At 50.3% G+C, this 25,911-nt stretch overlaps 1 non-coding gene across 1 annotated transcript; it reads right to left on the reverse strand.

The window, feature by feature from the left end:
* Positions 1-19,661: 19,661 nt before the first annotated feature.
* On the reverse strand, positions 19,662-19,799 carry LOC114813615. Its single transcript, XR_003761332.1, has one exon. It is a non-coding gene; the product is annotated as a small nucleolar RNA SNORA7 (small nucleolar RNA).
* Positions 19,800-25,911: the final 6,112 nt, after the last annotated feature.

Below are 25,911 nucleotides of genomic sequence, written 5' to 3' on the forward strand. Positions count from 1 at the left end.
GGCTGAATCCCCGAGTGTTTAGGTGGTGGTTTAATCGGGTTCAGTGTAGTGCTCTGAACACAACAGTCAGCTAATATAGTGCGCGCATATAACAGGCACCAAGGACAGAGCTGTACACACACGCAAGCCTACACGTGCACCCACAGGGAGGACGGGACCGTGCCCTGCACAAGCTAAGGCCTCAGTAGAAATGTGGGCACAGAAGTGCCTGCCGGTAGGCACGGCCGCTGGGAAACAGACCACCTTTGCCCATCAGCACAGCCCCGCTGGATGTGCCTGTTTGCTCCGGTGGTTCGGCCTTGTCAAGCAGGAAGCAGGTTTCCGAGCCACGAGGGGCCCTGAGAGTTCAGGCTGCGGCTTTCAAAGGCTTGTACTAAGCACAAAATTGGCACCAGCCCTCAGGAAGTCTTTCATTGGAATCGGAAGGCCCTGGCTCCACAAACCTTGGTTTGGCTGCCTGGACACTCGGCTGAGCTGATTTTCTTGCACAATCCCCAGAGGGCTGCCTTCAGGCACACTGCAAGGAATGGCCCACCCCAGCCGGGGTGAGGGCCAGGGGTGAGAAGCTGGGCGCGGGGAGCTGCAGGAGAGAGGAAGAGAAAGGCACCAGGAACCCAGAAGGAGGAGGAAGAGGAGGACATGGAGGAGGAGAAGGAGTAGAAGGAGAAAGAAGAGGAGAAAGAGGAGGAAGGGGGAAAAGGAGAAAAAAGAGGAGGAGAAGGAAGAAGAGGAGGGGAAAGAAATAGGAGAAGGTGGGAGGAGGAGGAGGAGAAGGAGGAGAAGGAGGAGGAGGAGGGGAGGAGAAAGCAGAGGAAGAGGGGGCAAAGAGGAAGGGGAGGGGAAAAGGGAGGAAGAGGAGGAAGAGTGGGAAGAAAAGGAATAGGAGGAGGGCGATGGGACGCAGTGACATATTTATGAGTCCAGTATCCCTTGTCTGAGCTGATAAGCTCCCGTGGTTCGAGGAAGGAAGAGCCACCTTTGTGTGGCCAGAGCATATGGGATAGTCAGCCTGAGAAAGCCGGGCAGGAAGACCCGGGTAAATAACGGACATCCCACAGATGATAATGAAAAACGCAACTCCCCCAAGGTGACAGGCCACACAGTCCATTCTTCACAGAAGCCGGGGGGCTCTTGCTGGGTTCTCGGTCCCCACCCCTGGCTCTGGGAGGAGAGCCCCAAGGTCAGGGTATTGCTCACTGACACCCCAGAGCCGCGACGCGGGGGAGAGTCCGGGCTCGGGCTTGGCCCTCCCGTAGCCAGTAGTCACACCACAGCTTTGTGTTTGAGGAAGGAGTCCCATCTCCTCTGCCACACATGTACCCATGCTACACCAAGTACCCCGGGCAGAGCTAAAGGGCTTCTCCAGAGTGGGGAGACCCAGGCTTCTGAGGAGTTGGTGTGCCCGGGACTAGCTCTGGCTGAGTTTCCCAAACCCCTTCACGGCTCTGAACTAATTTGTCTCAGGCAAAGGGACTGGGCTACTGGGCAAGCAGGCCTGGGGGCCCAGGCTTCAATCAGTCAGTCAGGCAATTGTATTTACTGAGGGCTTACTGTGTGCAGAGCACTAAACTAAGCGCTTGGGTGAATACAACGCAACAATATAGCAGACTCTTCCCTGCCCACAACAAACTTATAGTCTCGAGGGGAAGACGGGCAGTAGAACTAAATAAATTACATAAATTTCAGATATGTATATAAGTTCTGCGGGCTTCGGGACCTGTGCGCACCACAGCACAAGCACCCCGCTCTACTTGTCTCCCAGAGAAGCAGAGTTGCCCAGTCAAGCCCAGGACCACCCTCAGGTGGCCTCTGAGGGCAAGCTCTGAGCACAGGATTGGGGATTGGGTTGGGGGTTGGGAGAAAGGGAGGATCCAAGCCGGGTCACAACAATAACTGCGGTGCTCCTTCGGCCCTTGGTATGTTCAATCTCTGTGCTAAATTCTAGGAGTGGTGCCATCAGATCACACAAAGACCCTGTGTGATGGAGAAGCAGCATTGTCTTGGGCCTGGGAGTCAGAGGGTGTGGGTTCTAATTCCAGCTCTGCCACATGTCTGCTGGGTGACCTTCGGCAAGTCACTTGATTTCTCTGTGCCTCCGTTACCTCATCTGGAAAATGGAGATTAAGACTGTGCGCCCCACGAGGGACAGGGACTGTGTCCAAACTGATTACCTTGTATCTACCCCAGCACTTACATAGTGCTTGGCACATAGTAAGTGCTTAACAAATGCCACAATTTTTATACTGTCATTGTTATTATCATTAACTGTCCTCCTCAGGCTCCTGATCCGACAGGTATCAACATCTTGCCAAGCGAACGCGGGCATCTGCTGTAGTTGCTGATGTGCTTGTCTCTTTCTTTATGATTCCTCCCCACTAGAAGCCCACCTCCCTGCCAGCTCTACAACTTGCACCCCCTCTGACCTGTGCCTCTCCCTCGGCGCCCCCCCAAGAACCCCACCCCCAGAACACCCAGCTGCTGAGACCCCAGACCCTGGGCGTGCCACCCTAAAACAGTGTGGCCTAGTGGATAGAGCACAGGCCCGGGAGTCAGAAAGACCTGGGTTCTAATCCCGGCTCTGCCACTTGTCTGTTGTGTGAATCTGGGCAAATCCCATCACTTCTCCGTGTCTCAGTTACCTCATCTGTAAAACTGTGAGCCCCAAGCGGGTCATGGGCATTGTCCATCCTGATTAGCTTGCCTGGCACACAGCAAGCTCTTAACAGATGCCAGTAAAAAAAGTCCTACATCACTCTCCCACAGGCTCTGCCCCCGCCTCACTTTCCCCTCCACAAAACACTGGTGATTTGAACGTTGACTCCCGGACCCAACCGCTTCCGGCCCAGCTTCAATATCAGAGCCCGGAGATGTCAGTGCAGACAGATAGAGACCGGCAACCCCAGATACTGGATCTTTCTCCAGACTAACCTTGGAGACAGCTTGACTGAGCGGAATGGAGGAGACTCATCTCATTCAGCCGACGTCGGGAAAACCCTGCAGAGCCTCGTGGGATGAGCCCCGGCCAGAGAGTCAGAAGAGCTGGTTCTTCATCTCGGCTCAGCCTTTCACCTGCTGCGTGACTCTGGGCAGGTCACTTTGCTTCCCTGGGCCTCAGTTATCCCATCTGTAAAATGGGGATTCAATACCTGTACTCCCTCCCCCTTAGACCGGGCGCTCCATGCGGGTCAGGGACTGCATCTGACCTGATTATCTTGTATCTACCCCGATTTTGACGCGCGATCGGAGCTGAACAAATATCATCGTTATTACTATTATTGTCATTATCATCTTTCCCGTGTGGACAGACTCACTGCAATCAGAGAGCCCGGTCCCTGGGAACACAGGCAAGCGGTGAGGACACGGAAAGGGCCAGCAGAAGCTGAGTGACATTTGCCGGCTGCCCCAGACCACAGGACGGACCTGCTGCATTAATCAACCATTTTCTTCTGTGAAAGCAGTCTCTCAAGGACACGAAGCAAGATAAACACAGAGAGCGCTCCATTAAATCCATGAAAGGAGGTTGTTTATTTTTATCACATTTATTAGACTTGAAAGATATCCCCCAGTTCTCAAATCTACATCGGACTCCTTGTTTCCTTCTAGGATGCTGAGTGGTTTAACAAATAATAAAACGGTGACCTTTCACCTCTTGAAACTCAGCCTGGTCTCATGCTGGCCTCTGTCCAAGTTCCTTGGAGCGCCAACGTGATGATGTGGCTTTGCACCGGGGCCGAATTTCATGCCTCCGTGAGGACGTGTTTCTACACCGGTGTGGAGTCAGAGGACCTGGGTTCTATTCCTGGCTCTGCCAACTTTCCTGCTGTGTGACCTTGGACAAGTCTTTTAACTCCTCTGTGCCTCAGTTTCCTCTTCTATAAAAATGGGATTTATTACCGCTTTCCACTACCCCCTAAACCGTCAGCTCCATGTGACAACAGGGACTTTGGTTGGCCTGATTACTCTATATCTACCCCAGTGCTTAGAATAGTGCTTTGCACACAGTAAGGCATTAACAGATATTATTATCATTACTATCATTGCTTTAGCATCATTATTCAGACAGGAAGCAGAACGGGGGCAGTTGTATGGTAGGTCTGTCCACTGGGACACTTCACCTACCCTGGCCTGTGGCTTTTGGCTCTTGGCTCATTAATAATAATAATAATAATAGTATCTGTTAAGCACTTACTACGTGCCAATCATTGTTCTAAGCACTGAGGTGGATACAAGCATGTGAGTCCCTGTACCACGTGGGGCTCACGGTCTCAATCCCCATTTTATAGATGAGGTAACTGAGGCACCGAGAAGTGAAGTGACTTGCCCAGTATCACCGAGCAGACAAGTGGCGGAGCTGAAGGTTAGAACCTATGACCTTCTGACTCTCAGGTGTGTGCTCTGGCTGGAAATACGCCATATCCTCATCCTGGTGTCTCCCTCCCCTCTGCCCCTGGTCCCACACTTCTAGACCCACTTACTCTAGCTCTCACTGCTCTATCAGCCGCTCCCCCCGCCTTCCCGAGTCCCCCCGAGAAAGCCAACCCTGTCAGGGAGGGCCAGGAGGACCACCTTCAGTGACTGCTGCTACTTGCCTCATACATAGCCTGGCGGAAAGAGCGCTGGGAGTGGGAAAACGTGGGTTCTAATCCTGACCCTGAAAAAGGCAAAGGTGAGAGGCAGCAGGAAGCCTTAGCTTGTGAGACTTGGTCCTCTGGACAGAGAGCAGGCCTGGAAGTGGACAGGTTAAGGATCTGGAAGTCTCTGGATCTCCTGGTACTGACTGTTAGACTCCTATGGCCCTTCAGACCGGACATCCGAGCAGCCAGTCATCAGTCGTGACCAGAAGCTGAGGACAGGACTGGCATGGATGTGGGTGTGGATATAAAGTGGGCACGGAGCCTTGGGAATGGTTAACTGCCGTCTCCACCTTAGCGGGGGCTGAGGTGCCGTGGAGCTAGAGTTGAGCAGAAACTCACCCTGCTGCCATGGCCACGACTGAGGGTATGGTCAATGCCACGGTCACCTATAGTTTCTGGCCACGACTGAGGGTATGGTCAATGCCACAGTCACCTATAGTGGGGCTGGAAGCAGGCCAGACTGGACAGATTGAAGTTGGGCTGGACTGACTGCCGTGGGGCTGGACTGACTGTAGCCAGGCTGGGCTAACGGTAGCCAGGCTGGGCTGACTATAGTTGGGGTGGACTGACCGCAGCCAGATTGGATTGACTATAGCCAAGTTGGACTAACTGTAGCCAGGGTGGACTGCCTATAGCAAGTCTGGACTGTCTGAAACAGGGTTTGGATTGACTATTACCAGGCTGAACTGATCGGAGCCAGGCCCGACTGACTGGACCGAAAGTAGCCGGGTGGGACAGAATGGAGCCGGGCTGGCCCGACTGGGTGAAAGTTGGGTGGACCGGAGCTGGCCACTCCTGACCGTAGCATCAGGGACCAGGCCGGGCTGCACTGATTGTAGCAGGATTGGGTCGACGGCAGCTGAGCTAAACTGACTAAAGACGGGCTGACTGCTGGACCGGGCTCGGATTGGGGCCAGCAAAACCGCGGCACAGAGAGGAGCAAAGGAAAGTCAAGTGCGGTCTACTTTGGTCTCCTGACCCAAATAATCCTCCACACCCCGAGAGCTGGTCGCAGCTGAAATAAACTCCCTGGGGAACCACGAGAAGGCCCAGCCCCCATCTCAGCAGAGGAGCTCACCTGCTACAGGCCACAGTTCCAGGCTCCTGAACAGAGGGATGAAGGGGACAGTACAGTGCTAAGTGCTTAGTACAGTGCTCTGCACACAGTAAGCACTTAATAAATACGACTGGATGAATTAGCAGAAGGGAAACTGAGCGCCCTACCCTAGAGCACCCCCGGGTCCTGTAGTCCTGGTGATCGAGGAGGGGATAGGACTCACCAGGCCCTCCCCGGCGGATCCACCAGGGGCCTGGGCTCCCAGGAAAGCAGCTTAGTGGGACCGCGCCGACCTCTCAGCGGGGGAATGCACAGGCTTGACCGGGCCAGGGCATTCTTGGAAGTGCCACCTGGCCCAAGCCAGCAGTTCTGGGAACGCCGCTGGGGCAGGCGGGTGGGCGGGCGGGAGGACGGAGAGGTGTTATCAGCCCAGTCGCTGCCGCCTCTGCGTCCCGGCCCTGAGAGCCTGTCAGAGCCAGCTGAGCGCCACCCTACACCCTGCCAGATGCTCTATTTTTACCAGCCACCTTGGCCCTGGCTCAGTCCTTTCCCTGTCCGCTCCCCCCGCCAGAGGTATCCTCTCTGCTGAGGGGCACGGGGTGCAAGGACTGGAGTCTGACCTCCTCCGGGCAAGCCCTGAGCTCGGAGCTCCGCAGGAGGACCGCACAGTGCTGCTGCTGCTGGCCTTCCTCCTAGAGCCCGGGCCTGGGAGTCAGGAGAACCTGGGTTCTAATCCCTGCTCCGCCACCTGTCCGCTGCATGACCTTGGGCTAGTCACTTCACTTCTCCGTCATCTGGAAGAAGGGGATTGAGAGTGTGAGCCCCACGTGGGACGGGGACTGTGTCCAATCTAATTACCTTGTATCTACCCTAGCGCTTAGAACAGCGCTTGGCAAATAGTAAGCGCTTAACAAGTTCCGTAATTATTCATTATTATTGTTATTGGGCTCTCTCTCTGTCTCCTTTCCTTCCTACCCACACCTGCCTCCCTCAGGACAGGGCCGCGCCCACATCCACAGGGAAAATAGGTCAGACCTGATTCATGCTCAAGACATAATAATAACTGCGGTGTTCTATAGTAGGTAAGGTCCTTGTGGACAGGGTTTGCATTTATCTAGTCTATTGTACTCTCCCAGACATTTTGTACAGTGCACTCGGTAAGTGTTCAATAAATATCATTTATTGATTGGCTGGGATTTGCTAAGTGCTGGAGTAGATGCGATCAGAGCAGACAGAATCTCTGCCCCTCACGAGGCTTACCATCTGAGCGGGAGGAAGAACAGGCATTTAATCCCCATTTTACAAATGAGAAAAATGAGGCCCAGAGAAGTATAGTGACTTACCCAAGGTCACACAGCAGACAAGTGGCGGAACGGGAATTAGAACCCATGACCTTCGGACTCCCAGGTCCACGCTATGACCACTACACTACAGATCACCTGACTCCCAGATCTGCGCTCTTTCTACTAAGGCTGTTTCTAGTGCTTTGAAGTTTTTCTGTGAAAGGGGTCCTCCTGCAGGAATGAAATATCCTTAGGCCGATTGGGTGGGTCAGCAAATCAATCAATCAATTAATTAATCCTATTTATTGAGCGCCTACTGTGTGCAGAGCCATTTACTAAGTGTTTGGGCATCTATAATAGAGTTAGCAGAAACAATCCCAGCCCAGGAGGAGTTTATAATCTAGTCGGGAGGAAACAGACAAGAAAATAAATTGCAGATAGGAGGAAGAGGGAAATTTAAGTGGATCTTTAAGTGGCTATTAAAGTGAGTGAATCTGTAAGCATTAGGGGTGTATGAAACAACTACTTGGAGGTTGCGAGGGCATCAAGTGTTTGTTTTTCTCAAAATGTGGGGTGAGGTTGGGGGATAAAGCCAAAGGAGATGAGCTTTTAAGGGGGGAAAGCCCCTTGGAGGAGATGTGATTTCAAAAGGGCTTTGAAGATGAGAAAAACTGGGGTCTGTCAGATCTGAAGAGGCGAGGAGGGAGTTCCAGGCAGGAGGAAGAGTGGGATCAAGGAGTCAGAGATGGAAGAGATGGCAGTGAGGCAGACTGAGTAGTTTGCCTTGAAAGGAATGAAGAATATAGGCTGGGATGTAGCGGGAGAAGTAGAGGGAAAGAGTTGTTTGAGTGTCTTAAAGTAAAGGCCAAGAGTTTCCGCTTGGTGCAGAAAGCAAGGGTAACTAGCAAAGGCTTTCGAGGAGCTGGGAGTGAGGAAAGAATGGTCTTTTAGGACAGTAAGCAGGAGCAGAGTACAGTGGAGACTGCAGAGGGGAGAGACTGGAGGCAGAGAGGTCCCCGAGGAGGCTGATGTGGAAGCTGAGCTGCGATACGGGGGAGCAGCATGGGGTAGTGGGTAGAGCATGGGCCCGGGAGCCAGGAGGTCAAGGATTCTAATCCTGGCTCTGCCACCTGTCTGCTTTGTGACCTTGGGCAAGTTACTCCACTTCTCTGTGCCTCAGTTACCTCATCTGTAAAATGTGACAGAGACTGTGTCTAACCTGATTAACTGGTGTATCCCTCCCACTGCTTAGTACAGTGCCTGGAACATAGTAAGCCCGTAACAAATACCACAGTTATTATTATGATACAATAAGTTGCTCGGGTGGTGTGGTGGTCATTTGGATGAAGAGGAAGATCCTGGAAATGCAGTGAAGGAAAAACCATCAAAATTTAGCCCTAGATCATATGTAGAGAGGGTGACAGGGCGGGAGGAGTCGCCTACCCTCACCTCCCTGCCCTGGCTCTGTTGATGTGCTTGTGTGGCGGAAGTTCTAGAAACATGACAGCGGGGACCCCGGAAATGTCTGGTCCCCAGCAAGGGCGGCAGAGTGGAATGGCCAGGCCAGGACTAGTGGACGCCGGGCCAGCCAAGTGCTCTCTGTCTGAGGATGTTTGAAGCCAAACCACAGAGGGCAAGTTTGTCAAGCTCTTCAGAAGTCAAACGAGGATCAAAGCAGGGGCCCTTACCAATACAAACATTTGTCCCCTGCCTTCCTTTTGATGTGCTCCATTCTGGATCTGTTCCTCCTGGAAACCAGGACAGGCTTAATCTTTCTGCACACACACACACACACACACACACACACACTGGCTCCTTCACAGGGATCCAGAGACCTTCGGACAAAGAGGAAGTTCTTCGGAGAGGGAGGGCAGCTGGAAAGAGGTCTGGGGGATGAAAATCACCCGGGCAGTGGCATCGCTTGCCCAGGGAACAGTCCGATATCTGTCCGGCAACCAGTCTGGGGGCCGGCGGGATGACCCGGAAAGGGCTCGTCCTTTTCCAATCCCCGGAAAGTTGGGGCGGGGATTCATTCATTCATTCGATCATATTTATTGAGCGCTTACTGTGTGCAGAGCACTGTACTAAGAGAGTACGATACAACAATAAACAGACACATTCTCTGCCTGCAGTGAGCTTGCACTCCAGAAGCAGGGAGGCAGACATGAATACAAATAAATAAAATCACAGATATGTACATAAGTGCTATGGGGGTGGGAGCAGGGTAGAGTAAAGGAAACAAGTCAGGGTGACACAGAAGGGAGTGGGAGATGAGAAAAAGTGGGGCTTAGTCTGGGAAGGCCTCTTGGAGGAGATGCGCCTTCATTAAGGCTTTGAAGGCGGGGAGAGCAATTGTCTGTCGGATTTGAGGAGGGTGGATGAAACCCAGCATTCCCTCCCCCTTCGCAGCCAGCTTGTTTCTGCCCTCCATATCTTCAAAGCCCTTCTGAAATCCTTTCTCCTCCAGGATTCACCTTCACCGTTTTCCTGCTGTGTGACCCGGGACAAGTCACTAAACTTCTCTGTGCCTCAGTTTCCACAGTTCTAAATTGGAGATTCAATACGTGTTCTTCCTCCTCCCTAGATTGTAAATTCCATGAGGGACAGGCACTATGTCTGACCTGATTAACTTCTATCTATCCCATTGTTTAGAAGAGTGTTTGGCACAGAACAAGTGCTTAACGCTCCTCTAATGCTAACCTTGTCACTGTGCCTCGATCTCGCCTATCTCACCGCAGAGCCCTCGCCCACGTCCTGCCTCTGTCCTGGAACACTCTCCTTCTTCAAATCTGACAGACGATTACTCTCCCCGACTTCAAAGGCTTATTGAAGGTATATCTCCCCCTGGAAGCCTTCCCTGATTAAGCACCTGCATTCCTCTTCTCCCTTCAGCAATGCCCTCACTTTCTCCCTTTTTCCTCTCCCCTGAACCAGCCCTACAAAACATATACCTATATATATCTATATCGATATATATAGATTACAGATTACAGAATAAATTACAGATATATAATACAAATCATATCAATTAATATATATAATATAATAAATATATAAATTACAGGTAGCTATATATATCTATATATAGATACATATCTGTAATTTATTTATTTATATTAATGTCTGTCTCCCCTCCTCTAGACTGTAAGCTCACTGCGGGCAGGGAATGTATCTGTTTATTGTTGTATTGTACTCTTCCAAGCACTTAATACAGTGCTCTGCACACATTAAGCACTCAATAAAGATGACTGAATGAATAAATGAGTGAACAAACACTATAATTATTATCTCTCATCTTTCCATTCTGTTCTCTTTCTCCTCATCTCCACTTTTTCTCCAACACTTGAGAACTCCCCTCTACCCTCTCCCTCCCCAGAGCACTTACGAACAAATCTTTAAACTCTGTTACTTCCTCCCTACCTGTAATTCATTGTAGGACCTGCACCCCCTTACGAGATTGAAGGCAGGGATCATGTCTACTAATTCTTTTGTCCTCTCCCAAGTGCTTAGTAAGGTGTTCCTCATAGAGTAAGCACTCAATAAATATCACTGATTAATTAAGGAGTCATGAAGTGTGGTTGGCTGTGCAGACTGAGGTCAAAAGGTCAGCTAGGGACGCTAAATGAGGTAGACCTGACCCGGCTCTAGGTCTGGGAGGAGGAAGCCATCCAGAAACTGGCCTGCTGGGGTGCATATTGTCCAGGGAGGTAGAGACAGAGACAGAGACTGAGGCAGACAGAGGGAAAGGCAGTGGCTGGCTTCTCCTCTTTGGGGTGGCGCTAACAGTGGGAGGGTGGGAAGGGACTCCACCTTCCTCCAAGGGGATCCCTTGGAAACCTGCTGAGTCCAAAATTCCAGGTGGGAACATAAGAGTCACCCTCATGGCCCAGGGCAGCACTTGGGTAATGCTCTGTCCTTTCGGCTTCACGTTTGAACTATCGGAGGCCCCGGGGCTGCCCGGCACTCCTGGAACAATTGCGGGCACTATCCAGTGAGGGCAGACAGGATGATCTGCCCGCTGTTTGCCCCCGGTCCCACCATTAACCCTCTTCATCTCAGGAGGGGCTGCTCTCAGGGGTCCGATCTGGTCCCAGCATGGTCTGCAGCTAATCACTGAGCCCAGAGGCTCCCGTGGGCCCAGCCGCCTTCGGACCCTCCGTCTCTGCCTCTGTCAGGCAGCTGAGCCCCTGTTGTTCTTCCTGGCGCTTCCCACTGCCCGTCTTGTGGTTGGGCCTCTTGGAGGCACCCAACTCCTCGTGTCCCGGCCTCCGGGTTCATTTCCAGGAGGAGCCAGCCAGCTGGTCTGCCCCAAGAAGACAGGAAGCCCGAGGCCCCAGACAGTGACATCTCTGGAGATGGATGGCACAGGCTGGAGGCGGAGAGAGGATGGGGGCCCGGAGACTTTTCTCTCCTTCCTAGGGGCATTTTCACAAACAGAATCCCCCGGAAACACAGCCTAATCTTGTTGCTCTCCTGCTCACACGCACCGACGCAACTGACCAACACACGAGTGTACACACACACACACACATATCCATACTAACATAAAGTCAGGACACAGAGACACACATACTGACACAAGGACACACTGACACACACACTTTTGAATGCACAACACACAGCCTCAAACACAAACTGACACATGCAGTCACTAATACACGGGTGCATACGTGACTCACCTCTGACACATATTATTACACTTATACTGACACACAGTCACACACACACACTCAGAAATAGCGGGACACAGACACTAACAAACTCGTCCAGAGACACGCACTGTCAGATACACAGACCCACACAAGACAGGGTCACATTTTACCACACAAACTAGTGTCTATCCACTTGACCCAGGCACGGATTAACAGTGTTGTACACATTGACTGTACACCTGCAGTCATGAATAAGTTGATCGCATACAGACCCAGTGTCACATAGTTGACCCATCACAAAAACCCTGAGTTTCTCGCAGTGCTGCTCTCACCAGCTTCACCCTTGTCCTCATTCTCCCCAGATGCTGTAATTTTTGTACGTATCTGTAATTCATTTATTTATATTAATGTCCGCCTCCCCCTCTAGACTGTAAGCTCGTTGTGGGCAGGGAATGTGTCTGTATATGTCATATTGTACTCTCCCAAGCACTCAGTACAGTGCTTTACACATAGTAAGTGCTCAGTAAATACGATTGAACGAATGAATGAATAATGTCTCTGAAGCTAGAGGCTTCAGCAAGCTGACCGTGGGAGCCAGACTTTTCCTGGTCACTGGGAATGACCAGCTTCAAAAACCGACGGCTCTCGGCATTCTCCTCAAATGATCTTTGGGGAAAAACACAGCAGTAGGAGGAATATAAAGTGATAGACAGAGGGACCAATGGGATCCAGAAGAGGGCTTTTTAGGCTAGGGGAGGTGTGGGCAGGTTTGAAGGCGAAGAAGCCATCAAAGAGTGGGCAGCTATAGGTGGCAGTAAGGGAGGGAAGAAGAGAAGGGCCGGGGGAAGCAGCGTGGCCTAGTGAGCAAAGCCTGAGCCTGGGTGTCAGAAGGACCTGGGCTCGAATTCCCGCTCCACCAGTTGTCTGCTGTAGGACCTGGGACAAGTCACTTCACTTCTCTGTGCCTCAGCGACCTCATCTCTAAAATGGAGATTAAGACTGTGAGCCCCATCTCAGGCGGGGACTGTGTCCAAACCAATGACCTGCTTGCCAAATCCAAAGGCTCCTACTCTATCCTAATCCTCCTTGAAGCAGCGTGGCTCACTGGAAAGAGCCCGGGCTTTGGAGTCAGAGGTCATGGGTTCGAACCCCAGCTCTGCCACTTGCCAGCTGTGTGACTTTGGGCAAGTCACTTAACTTCTCGGTGCCTCAGTTCCCTCATCTGTAAAATGGGGATGAAGACTGTGAGCCCCACGTGGGACAACCTGATTCCTCTGTGTCTACCCCAGCGCTTAGAACAGTGCTCGGCACATAGTAAGCGCTTAACAAATACCAACATTATTATTATTGACCGCTCAGCTGCCTTTGGCACTGTGGACCATCCCCTTCTGCTCAACATGTTATCCAGCCTTGGCTTCACAGACTCCGTCCTCTCCTGGTTCTCCTCTTATCTCTCTGGCCGATCATTCTCAGTCTCCTTTCCGGGCTCCTCCTCCCCCTCCCATCCCTAACTGTAGGGGTTCCTCTAGGGTCAGTTCTTGGTCCTCTTCTGTTCTCCATCTATACTCACTCCCTCGGTGAACTCATTTGCTCCCATGGCTTCAACTATCATCTCTACGCAGATGACACACGAAGCTACATCTCCTCTCCCGTTCACTCTCCTTCCCTCCAGGCTCGTATCTCCTCCCGCCTTCAGGACGTCTCCACCTGGATGTCCGCCCGCCAACTAAAACTCAGTATGTCTAAGACTGAGCTCCTTATCTTCCCTCCCAAACCCTGTCCTCTTCCTGACTTTCTCCTCACTGTGGACGGCACTACCATCCTTCCCGTCTCACAGGCCCGCAACCTCGGTGTCATCCTTGACTCTGCTCTCTCATTCACCCTGCACATCCGTTCCGTCACCAAAACCTGCCGGTCTCACCTTCACAACGTCACCAAGATCCGCCCTTTCCTCTCCATCCAAACCGCTACCGCCTTAGTACAATCACACATCCTATCTCGACTGGATTACTGCACCAGCCTCCTTTCTGACCTCCCAACTTCCTGTCTCTCCCCACTTCAGTCCACACTTCGCTCTGCTGCTCGGATTATTTTTCAACAGAAAAGTTCTGGGCATGTCACCCGCCTTCTCAAAAATCTCCGGTGGTCGCCTATCAACCTCCTTATCAAACAAAAACCCCTCACTATTGGCTTCAAAGCTCTCCATCACCTTGCCCCTTCTTACCTCACCTCCCTTCTCTCCTTCTCCAGCCCAGCCCTCACACTCTGCTCCTCCGGCGCTCACCTCCTCACTGTCCCTCGTTCTCGCCTGTCCCGCCGTCGGCCCCTGGCCCACGTCCTACCGCTGTCCTGGAATGTCCTCCCTCAAACCATTCATTCATTCAATAGTATTTATTGAGCGCTTACTATGTGCAGAGCACTGTACTAAGCGCTTGGAATGAACAAGTCGGCAACAGATAGAGACAGTCCCTGCCGTTTGACGGGCTTACGGTCTAATCGGGGGAGACAGACAAGAACGATGGCAATAAATAGAGTCGAGGGGAAGAACATCTCGTAAAAACAATGGCGACTAAATAGAATCGAGGCGATGTACATCTCATTAACAAAATAAATAGGGTGATGAAAATATATACAGTTGAGCAGATGAGTACAGTGCTGAGGGGATGGGAAGGGAGAGGGGGAGGAGCAGAGGGAGATGGGGGGAGAAGAGGGTTAAGCTGCAGAGAGGTGAAGGGGGGGGGCGGTAGAGGGAGTAGAGGGAGAAGGGGAGCTCATTCTGGGAAGGCCTCCTGGAGGAGGTGAGTTTTAAGTAGGGTTTTGAAGAGGGGAAGAGAATCAGTTTGGCGGAGGTGAGGAGGGAGGGCGTTCCGGGACCGCGGGAGGACGTGGCCGGGGGTCGACGGCGGATGGGCGAGACCGAGGGACGGTGAGGAGGTGGGCGGCGGAGGAGCGGAGCGTGCGGGGTGGGCGGTGGAAAGAGAGAAGGGAGGAGAGGTAGGAAGGGGCGAGGTGATGTAGAGCCTCGAAGCCTAGAATGAGGAGTTTTCGTTTGGAGCGGAGGTTGATAGGCAACCACTGGAGGTGTTTAAGAAGGGGAGTGACATGCCCAGATCATTTCTGCTGGAAGATGAGCCGGGCGGCGGAGTGAAGAATAGACTGGAGCGGGGCGAGAGAGCAGGAAGGGAGATCGGAGAGAAGGCTGACACAGTAGTCTAGCCGGGATATAATGAGAGCCCGTAGCAGTGAGGTAGCCGTTTGGGTGGAGAGGAAAGGGCGGATCTTGGCGATATTATAAAGGTGAGACCGGCAGGTCTCGGTAACGGATCGGATGTGTGGGGTGAACGAGAGAGACGAGTCGAGGATGACACCGAGATCGCGGGCCCGAGAGACGGGAAGGATGGTCGTGCCATCCACGGTGATAGGGAAGTCTGGAAGAGGACCGGGCTTGGGAGGGAAGATGAGGAGCTCAGCTCACTTCCCCCTTCAAAACCCTACTGAGAGCTCACCTCCTCCAGGAGGCCTTCCAAGACTGAGCCCCCTTTTTCCTCTGCTCCTCCTCCCCTCCCTCCCCATAGTCCCTACTCCCTCCCTCTGCTCCACCCCCTTCCCTGCCCCACAGCACTTGTGTATATATGTACATATTGATTATTTTATTTTATTAATGATGTGTATATAACTATAAATCTATTTATTCATTTTGATGCCATTGATGCCTGTCTATTTGTTTTGTTTTGTGGTCTGTCTCCCCTCCTTCTAGACTGTGAGCCCACTGTTGGGCGGGGATTGTCTCTATCTGTTGCCAAATTGTACTTTCCAAGAGCTTAGTACAGTGCTCTACCCACAGTAAGCACTCAATAAGTACAATTGAATGAATTAATGAATTTTCTTATGTCCAAGCCAGTGCTTAGTACAGTGCCTGGCACATAGTAAGTGCTTAACAAATACCACCATTATCATTCATTGTCAGTCATATTTATTGAGCACTTACTGGGTGCAAAGCACTGTACTAAGCACTTGGGAGAATACACAGCATGGCTTAGTGGAAAGACCAGGGGCTTGGGAGTCGGAGGTCGTGGGTTCTAATCCTGCCTCTACCTCTTGTCAGCTGTGTGACTTTGGGCAAGTCACTTAACTTCTCTGTGCCTCAGTTACCTCATCTGAACAATGGGGATTAAGACTGTGAGCCCCACGTGGGACAACCTGATTACCTTGTAACCTCCCCAGCGCTTAGAACAGCACTTGACACAGAGTAAGGGTTTAACGAATACCGTAATTATTATTCTTATTTATTGGGTGCTTATTATTTGCAGAGCACTGTACTCAACTCTTGGGGGAGTACAATATGACAATATAGCAGACATATTCCCTGCCCACAGTGAGCTTACAGGCTAGAGCAGGAGACAGATATTAAAAGAAATAAATAAATTATAGATGTGTACACAAGTGCTGTGGGGCTGGGAGGGGGGGATGAATAAAGGGAGCAGGTCAGGGCGACGCAGAAGGGAGTAAAAGAACAGGAAAAGAGAGCTTAGGCCTCTTGAAGAAGATGTGCCTTCGATAAGGCTCTGAAGCAGGGGAGAGTAATTGTCTTTTGGATATGAAGAGGGAGGGTGTTCCAGGCCAGAGGCAGGAGGCGGGTGAGAGGTCAGCGGTGAGATAGACGAGAGTGAGGTACGGTGAGTAGATTGGCATTAGAGGATCACTCTTTGAGACACCCAGTTTGGTCTCGTAGGGACGGATGGGGAAATGCCTGCCTCCCCCTATAGACTGGAAACTCCCTGTGGGTAAGAATCCCATCTTCCAACTCTGCTGTACTTGCAATATCCCAAGTACTTAGTACAGTTCTCCGCACACAGTAATCACTCAATAAATGCCACCGACTGATTGCTTCAGTGTTGCCACACAGTTCGATCAATCAATCCAACAGTGGTATTTTTTGAACACTTACTGTGCACAGACCACTGGACTAAGTGCTTGGGGGAGTATAGTACATTAGAGTAGGTAGACTAGATCCTTGCCTACAAGGAGCTTACAGACTTGAGGGGACACAGACAATAAAATAAATTTCAGATGAATATACACTCAAATCTTTGTTCTCCGGGAGTTACCCAGGAGTTGGATAATCAGTCACTTGGGTAGTTTGGACGCCATTTTGCAAGACATTGACTTGATCAGTTAGTGAGAGTTTGGCCTGAATCAGGCCACTGTCCATCCAGCATTTATCTCCAGGCCTGGCAGCAGCAGAATGAGAAACTTTCCCATCTCGCTGATGTACAGTGACTCGATGAGTGCTGCTTGGATCTGGGAGCATCCAAGATGTTTTTATCTCATTCAGGAAGTGGAAGGTGTGGCCGGAGAACGCAGGGGCCCAGAGGAATTATTTTCTGAGTGGAGGTTGAGAAGCCTCCAGTTCTGGGGTAACTACGTCAGTTCAGGGATCAGTAGCACTTCTCTAGATTCCAGAATGGGGAGCCTCTGATGGAAAAGCACAAACTGCCTAACCGTTTCTATCAATCAAGTAATCGATCAATCGGATTTGTTAAGCACTTACTATGTGCCAGGCACTATACTAACCAGTGGGGTACAAGTTACTTAGATTGGACGTAGACCATGTCCCACCCAGAAGCAGCATGGTGAAGTGGATAGAGAACGGGCCTGGGAGTCGGAAGGTCATGGGTTCTAATCCCAGCTCCACCACTTGTCTGCTGTGTAACCTTGGGCAAATCACTTCACTTCTCTGGGCCTCAGCTCCCTCATCTGTAAAATGGGGATTGAGACTGTAAGCCCCACGTGGGACGGGCACTGTGTATAACCTGATTTGCTTGTATCCACCCCAGTGCTTAGTTCAGTGCCCAACTCATAGTAAGCGCTTAACAAATACCATTATTATTATTACTAATCCCCATTTTACAGGTGAGGTACCTGAGGCACAGATAAATTAAGCAACTTGCCCAAAGTCACACAGCAGACAAGTGGTGGAGCCAGGATTCGAATGCAGGTCCTTCTGATTTCCAGGCCGATGCTTTATCCACTAGGCCATGCTGCTTCTCTGTGTGATATTTATTGAATGCTTACTGTGTGTTGTACTAAGCTCTTGGGAGAGTACAATATAATAGAGTTAGTAGACGGGTCCTTATTATAGGGGGTTGTGAAGGGTATTTATTTGTTAAGGGCTTTTCAAGGGAAAGATGAATGTGGAGGTGAAAGATCATGAAAATAAAGGAATGAGTTTAGAGAGAGGAAGAAAGGAGGGAACAAAACTGTCGTTGGGAAAAAAAATTATTACAGTATTTTACCTTGAGCTAATTTTGCAATATAGAACATTTGCCCTATTCTGGATCGCCTCATCAGTTTGCAGTCTACTCCATTCATTCCATAGTATTTATTTAGCGCTTACTATGTGCAGAGCACTGTACTAAACGCTTGGAATGTACAATTCGGCAACAGTTAGAGACAATCCTTGCCCAGTAACGGGCTCACTCCATCTCTGATGAAGATACCGACCCTGCCTCTCCAGCCCTGACCTCTCACCTACTCCACAATCCCGCATTTCCTCTGTCTCCAGGACATCTCCACATCTCCACATGAATGTCCCGACAGCACCGCCAATTTAACAAGGCTACAGCCTAACTCCTTATCTTCGCTTCTCCACTCATCCCTCCCATCTTTCCCATCTCAGTCGATAAAAACCATTAACCTCCCCTTTCCAAAAGGCCTGTAATCTTGGAGTCATCTTTGACTCCTCCCTGTCAGCTCTCACATTCCCTCAATTGCTACCTCCTGCTGGTTCTTCGTCACATCTAGGGGATCTGTCTTTTCCTGTCCACTTACACAGCCTCCCTCCACTCACACAACCTCCGTTCTGATTTACGCTCTTATCCATTCATTCAGTCGCATTTACTAAGTGTTTCTGTGTGCAGAGCACTGTACTAAAAGCTTGGGAAAGTACGATACAATCAACAGACATATTCCCTGCCCGCAACGAGCTTACAGTCCGGCCCACAACGAGTTTACAGTCTTCTAGAGGAGGGGAGACAGACATCAATACAAATAAATAAATTACAGATAGGTGAATAAGTGGTGGGGGCTGGGAGGGGGGAGAACAAAGGGAACAAGCCAGGGTGACACGAAAGGGAGCGGGAGAAGAGGAAAGAGGGGGCTTAGTCTGGGAAGGCCTCTTGGAGGAGTCGTGAGGAGGGGGAGAGTAATCATCTGTCCGATTTAAGGAGGGAGGGCGTTCCAGGCCAGAGGTAGGACATGGGCAAGCCTCCGCTTGAGTCTAGATTGTCTTCTTGAAATGTAGTTCAGAACACAACTCTCCATTCCTCAAGAACCTCCAAGGACAACCCATCCCCCAACCCCAGCCCCTTGCCATATCAAGCAAAATCCCCTGGGTCTCCGCCACCTCTCCCCGTTTTCCATAGACGGCCTCATCACTAGCTACTCCCTGCTCAAACTTTTCTCTCCTCCCAGGCTCATTTCTAACTGTATCTTGTCTTCGCTACTGTTGTTTGGAACTCACTTCAGTCAGTCATACAACCAATCAATCCATGTTATTTATTGAACACTTATTACTGGGTGCAGAACACTGTATTAAGCACTTGGGAGCAGACAATAAACACAATCCCTGCCCAGATGACAGCACGCTCCTTTTTTCCAAGCCCACCTCCTTCAGGAAGACTTCTCCGATGAATTCAGTAGCCTTCCTCAGTCCCTGTGTACTTTTTGTCCTCATCTCAGACACACGCATGCCTTCGACTAACTATCATTGAGTTATTTCATGCTATTACCCTTCATATCATAAATTTGTCTTGCCTTATGCCGTCGAGTCGTTTCCGACCCATAGCGACATCACGGACACATCTCTCCCAGGACGCCCCGCACTCCGTCTGCAATCGTTCTGGTAGTGGATGCATAGAATTTTCTCGGGAAAAATACAGAAGTGGTTTACCATTGCCGCCTTCCGCACGGTATACTCGAGTCTCCCGCCTCGACTCTCTCCCGTGCCGCTTCTGCCCAGCACAGGTGAGTTTTGACTTGTAGCAGATGGCCTTCCACTTGCTAGCCACTGGACAAGCGAGGAATGGAATGGGTAGGCCTCTGCTTGACTCTCCCTCTCCTAGCCGAGACTGGTAGAGGACTGGAAACTCTCCAGGAGCCGCTCTGAGGGGGGGCATATTATAAATTACATATTATAAATTTTTTATATCTAGTTATGTCCGTCTCTTCTAGACTGCCAGATCACTGTGGGCAGGGAATGGGTTTACCAACTCTGCGGTATTGTACTCTCCCAAGCGCTTAGTACAGTGCTGAGTACACAGTAAGCACCCAATCAATACGACTGAATGAATGAATGTCATTGATTGATTGAGTTGACTGCTCTTACTAGCCTTGCTGTCGGTCCAGTGGAAATAATACAGTTTTGGGAATCAGGTCACCTGGGTCCTCACCTCGGTTCTACAGCTGGGTCTGTGACATCAGTGTGATGGATTCTGACTGAAGAACACGCGGGGTGGTCCACGAGAGGGGCAGTCGGTCAGTCAGTTGTATTTATTGAGCGCCTTACTGTGTGATGAGCACTAGGGTACAATATAACGATATAACCAAGTAACAGACACATCCCCTGCCCACAGTGAGCTTACAGTCTAGAGGGGGAAACACTGTAAATAAAAAAATTACTATAAATAAGGAAATTATAGGTGTGTATTTCTGGGACTGGGATGGGGGCGTGAATTGAGGGCCCAGCAGGAGTACCAAAAATAGATATGTACCTATTTGTATTATTCGTAATTTATTTATTTATCTCTTTATCTATATTAATGTCTGTCCCCCCTCTAGACTGTGAGCTCGTTGTGGGCAGGAATGTGTCCGTCTGTTGTTATATTCTACTTTCCCAAATGCTTAGTACAGTGCTTTGCACACAGTAAGCGCTCGATAAATATGATCGAATGAATGAAGGGATTCCTCAATAAATCCCACCGATTGACTGATAGAGGGTGATGCAGAGATAATGACAGGTGCTTGGAACAGCTGGGTGGCTATTCTGACAGAGAAGAAGTGGCGGATTCTGAGAACATTTTAGAGGCAGGTCTCACGGAGCCCCCTCCGGTCCTCTGAAAGCCGGAGAAAGTCAGCAATGCAGTTTGCTGAGGAGCCTTTTCCCTGGGGCCAGAGAACTGGCCTTGGGATGGGATCAAGATGGGATCAGGATGACATCAGGATGACATCAGGATGGGGTGGACAAGACAATGAGCAGAGGCTGCCTGGTTGAATCCACTCAACCCTAATGCAAGGAAAGATCTAATCCTCCCACTGATCAAATTCTTCAATCAGGCCGGAAAAACCTGGTTTGCTAGAGAAGAAGGATGGGTCTGCATACAATAGACTCCCGATACAGTGCTCTGCACCCAGTAAGCTCCCAGTGCCATGCTTCGTATATAATAGATTCCTGGTACAGTGCTCGGCACACAGTAATAATAATAATTATGGCATTTGTTAAGTGCTTAACTGTGTGCCAAGCACTGTATGAAGTGCTGGGGTGGATACAAGCAGATAGGGTTGGACACAATCCCTGTCCCACACAGGGCTCACAATCTCAATCCCCATTTTACAGATGAGGTAACTGAAGGCCAGAGAAGTGAAGTGACTTGCCCAAGGTCTCACTGCAGACAAGTAGCTGAGCCAGGATTAGAACCCATGACTTTCTGACTCCCGGGCCCGTGCTCTGTCCACTACGCCACGCTGCTTCTCATGCTGCTTCTAATCCTGGCTCCGCCACTTGTCTGCTGTGTGAACTTGGGCAAACCACTTCACTTCTCTGTACCTCAGTTCTCTCATCTGGAAAACGGGGAGTAAGACTGTGAGCCCTATGTGGGACAGAGACTGCGTCCAACCCGACTATCCGGTGTCTACCCCAGCTTTTAGAACAGCACCTGGCACAGAGTGAAGCGCTTAATAAATGCCACAACTATTATTATTATTCCTGTGGGCCATAACTAGTCCATAGATTGAAGGCCTAATGAAACCAGGCAGCGAGCTCAAAGGAGAATTTCATTTCCTTTGTCTCTCTCTTCCTCAGGATTTGGAGTGTCAGAGGGGGAAGGGGAACTCCAGGCAAGGGGCTGGAGCTGGCCAGTGTTGAGAGGCAGCCTGGTCTACGGGATTGTATTATACTTTCCAAGCTCTGTACACAGTAAGCGCTCAATAAATACAATTGAACTGAATGAATGAATGAATGAATGAATGAATGAATGAATGAAAGAGCTCAGGGTTGAAAGTCAGGAGACCTGGGTTCTCATCTGAGTTCTGCTGCTTGCCTGCTGGGTGACCAGGGACAAGTCACTTTACTTCTCTGGGCCTCAGTTTTCCCACTCGCTGTGGGCAGGGAATGTGTCTGTTTATTGTTACATTGTACTCTCCCAAGTGCTCAGAACAGCGCTCTTGTCACAACTAACGCTCAATAAATATGACTGGCTGACTGACTGATTGACTAACTGATAAACTTTTCTCCCTTACCCTTAGATTATCAGCCCTAAGCGGGGTGGAGATTGGGTCTGATCTGATTATCTTGCATCTCCCCACAGCACGTGACATGTAGTAAGTGCTCAAGAAAATACCCAAATCACCATTATTATTGCTTTTATTATTGGCTCAGCCAGGAGGTAGGGGAGTGAACAAAATCATGCATGGGGAGGGGAGTCAGTGGGAGGGGGGAATGCAAATTTAGGAAGCCAAAAACAAGGTTTTTGATTAGGGTTAGAGTGAATGAATGAATGAGCTAAGTAGACACAATCCCTGCCCACATGGAGGTTACAATCTAGTGGGGGAGACATTGAAATAAATTAAATTTAAGGAAAGCAACTGAGCTTAAAGATACTTATCTAAGTGTGGCAAGGAAGCATAATGGATAGACCATGGGCCTGGGAGTGAGAAAGTTGTAGGTTCTAATCTCAGCACCTCCACTTAATGTTAATGTTGGTATTTGCTAAGCGCTTACTATGTGCAGAGCACTGTTCTAAGCACTGGGGTAGACACAGGGGAATCAGGTTGTCCCACGTGGGGCTCACAGTCTTCATCCCCATTTTACAGATGAGGTAACTGAGGCACAGAGAAGTGAAGTGACTTGCCCAAGGTCACACAGCAGACAAGTGGCAGAGCTGGGATTCGAACTCATGACCTCTGACTCCAAAGCCCCTGCTCTTTCCACTGAGCCACGCTGCTTCTCTTAGCTGGGCTGAAGCCTGCACATTCCACTCCGCTAATGCCAACCTACTCATGGTACCTCGATCTCATCCACTTGTCTACTCTGTGACTTTGGGCAGGTCACTTCACTTCTCTAGACCTCAGTTCCCTCATCTGTAAAATGGGGATTAAAAATGTGAGCCGCTAGTGGAAAAGGGACTGTGTCCCACCGATTTAACTTGTATCTACCCAGTAGTGCTTGGCACGAACTGAGCGCTTAAACAAGAACCATAATAATAATAATTGCTATTATTATTATTATTATTATTATTATTATTATTATGAACTCCTTTAAACAGCACTATGTGCCCCCCAGTACTCGACCTTCGGTGACCCAGTTGTTGGTTGTTGGTCTGGAACCAAGGCCCGATACCCCATGAGTTTCCAGCACCCCAAATTTAACATGTCCAAACTGTCCTCCTTATCTTCCCATCCAAACCCTGTCCTCCCCTTAATTTTCCCGTAGCTGAAAACGGCACCACCATCCTTGGTGTCTCACAAGCCCATACCCTTGATGCCAGTGTCTGCTCATCTCTCTAATTCAACCCACATATCCAAGCTGTCACTAAATCCTGTCTAATTACCTCCACAACGTCACTAAAACCTGCCCTTTCCTCCCCAACCAAACGGCTACCACGTTAATCCTGTCCCACCTTGATTATTGTATCAGTCTCTTTGCTGATTTCCCAGCCTCCTGTCTCTCCCCACTCCAGTCCGTATTTCACTCTGCTGTCCAGGTCATTTTTCTACATGTTCCCCACTCTTAAAGAACCTCCAGTGGTTGCCCATCCTCCTCTGCATCGAAGAGAAACTCCTCAGCATCGGCTTTAAAGCACTCTAACGCCTTGCTCCCTCCTACCTTACCTCGCTGCTCTCCTGCTGCTGGATTGAAGCCTGCACACTCCACTCCGCTAATGCCAGCCTACTCATGGTACCTCGATCTCATCTATCTCACCACTGAACTCTCACCCACATCCTGCCTTTGCCTGGAACGCCCTCCCTCTTCATGTCCAACAGACAATTACCCTTCCCGCCTTCAAAGCCTTATTGAGGGCTCATCTCCAAGATCCCTTCCCTGACCGAGCCCTCATTTCCTCTTCTCCCTTTCCCTTCGGCGTTGCCCTTGCGCTTGGATTTGCTCCCTTTATTCACCCATCTTTCCATAATTTATTCATGTATATTATTGATTTTCTCACCGTCTGGATTGTGAACTCATTTTGGGCAGGGAATATGGTCCTACCAATTCTGTTGTATCATTGTATTGTAGTCTCCCAAGTACTTAGTGCAGCGTTCTGCACGCAGTAAGCACTCAATAAATACGATTGATTGAGTCTTGCTAAATGGTTTCTCCTTAAAGCAGGGTGGAGAAGACCCAATCAGAGGTCCCCGAGGTTGAAGTGGGATCCAAAGCTGGTGTTCCTCATAGTGGGCAGGAGATATGTCTATTATTATATTGTACTCTCCCGAGCGCTTAGTACAGTGCTCTGCACACAGTAAGCACTCAATAAATAATAGTGCATGAATGAAATTCCTTCCACCCCAAGGGCTGCGGTGGTCTTCCACCTCGGCCATCAAACCCCCACGGATTCCCCGCAACTCTAGGTTCAGACATCCGCAGCCAAAATCGCAGAAGAAGCTCCCCCAACCCCCACAAGGGTTCAGCTCCGGATGGCCTTTGTATTCACCGCCATCTGGGAACTGCTGAGAATAATAACACAGTGTGCAGGACAGGCTGCCCCCCCAGGGCTTCGGCAAACACTCATTAATCTTCAGAAGCCACTGGGAGAAGCCCCCTTTGCCCGGCGAGCAGACACTCTCGGGAGTGAGGCTCAAGGTCACCCAGAGGCGGAGATGACAGCAACAGAGGCAGCAAATGTAAACTCGATGGTTTTGGAGCCCGGTCAGATTCCGTCAGCTCCAGGGCAAGAGAAGGACCCGGAACCACAGGCCCTGCCTTCCCAGAATGCCCATCTGAGCGGAGGGAATTGAATCTAGAGCCGGGACTTCCTGCGACCGCTGTCCAGGCCAGCGAGTGACCCCACAGGGGGCTTTCAGTTCTGCTGTGGGAGACCGGGACACTTACCTGGCCGAGGAGAAAGTGTCGACAGGTGCCAGGGTTTCACATTTCCCCAAGTTCCACAGAGCAAAGTTTTGTGTAATTTTCCAGTGGCCTTGATTGTGGGTGTTGTGCAATTCAATCCAACTCCGGCTAGATTCTATCAAAGACTGGTCCCGTTTGATCTACTGTTTGGCGGCACCTGGGCGACGAGAAAAATCCAGAGTTTATAAGGCACTGCTTGTGCTCTGGAACACACTTGTTTCGGGTCTTGCCTAGAAAGCGGAACTCTTAAATGAGATGGTTTGGGATCTGAGCCCTGGAGAGTGCCTATCTGTAATTTACTTTAGCGTTTGGGATTACCAGTAATGTATCTTAGCATCCATCTTCCCCCACTAGCTTGTAAACTCTCTGAGGGCAGGAATCATGTCTACCAATTCTACTTTACTGTACTTTCCCAAGAGTTTAGTCCAGTGGTCTCCACAGAGTAAGTGCTTTACTGTGCTCTTAGTGCTTAAGTGCTTTAATACCACTGATTAATCGATCAACTATTCCACGAATCTCGGGCCTTACCTTGACCAGCGATAAAGGACACTGACCGCCAGCTTCCTCCGAAGGGCAAAAGCACCCTGGGGGCAAGATCTACCTCCATCATGGTCATTTCTGAGCTCCCACCCATCGTCATCATCAGTGGTGTTTACTGAGCACTTTCTAGGCACTCAGGAGAGTTGGTAGAGACGTTCACTGCCCATAATGAGCTTAGAGCTTAGAGGGGGAGAGGAAACCAACTTGGGATCCAAACTCTCTGCCAGAATTGAGCCTGGGCCTGCCCGACCCGAAGGCAGGTAGCACTAGGGGATGCCAGTGAAGTAATGAAGAGGGCAAGCTCGCCTTCAGCACGGTGGGAGCCCTCTGGAAATATCCCTGTCAGCTAGAGAAGGAAAGCAGCATTGCCTGATGGATAGAGCACAAACCTGGGAGTCAGAAG

This window comes from Ornithorhynchus anatinus, chromosome 7 (assembly GCF_004115215.2).
Source record: "Ornithorhynchus anatinus isolate Pmale09 chromosome 7, mOrnAna1.pri.v4, whole genome shotgun sequence".
Classification (NCBI taxonomy): domain Eukaryota; kingdom Metazoa; phylum Chordata; class Mammalia; order Monotremata; family Ornithorhynchidae; genus Ornithorhynchus; species Ornithorhynchus anatinus.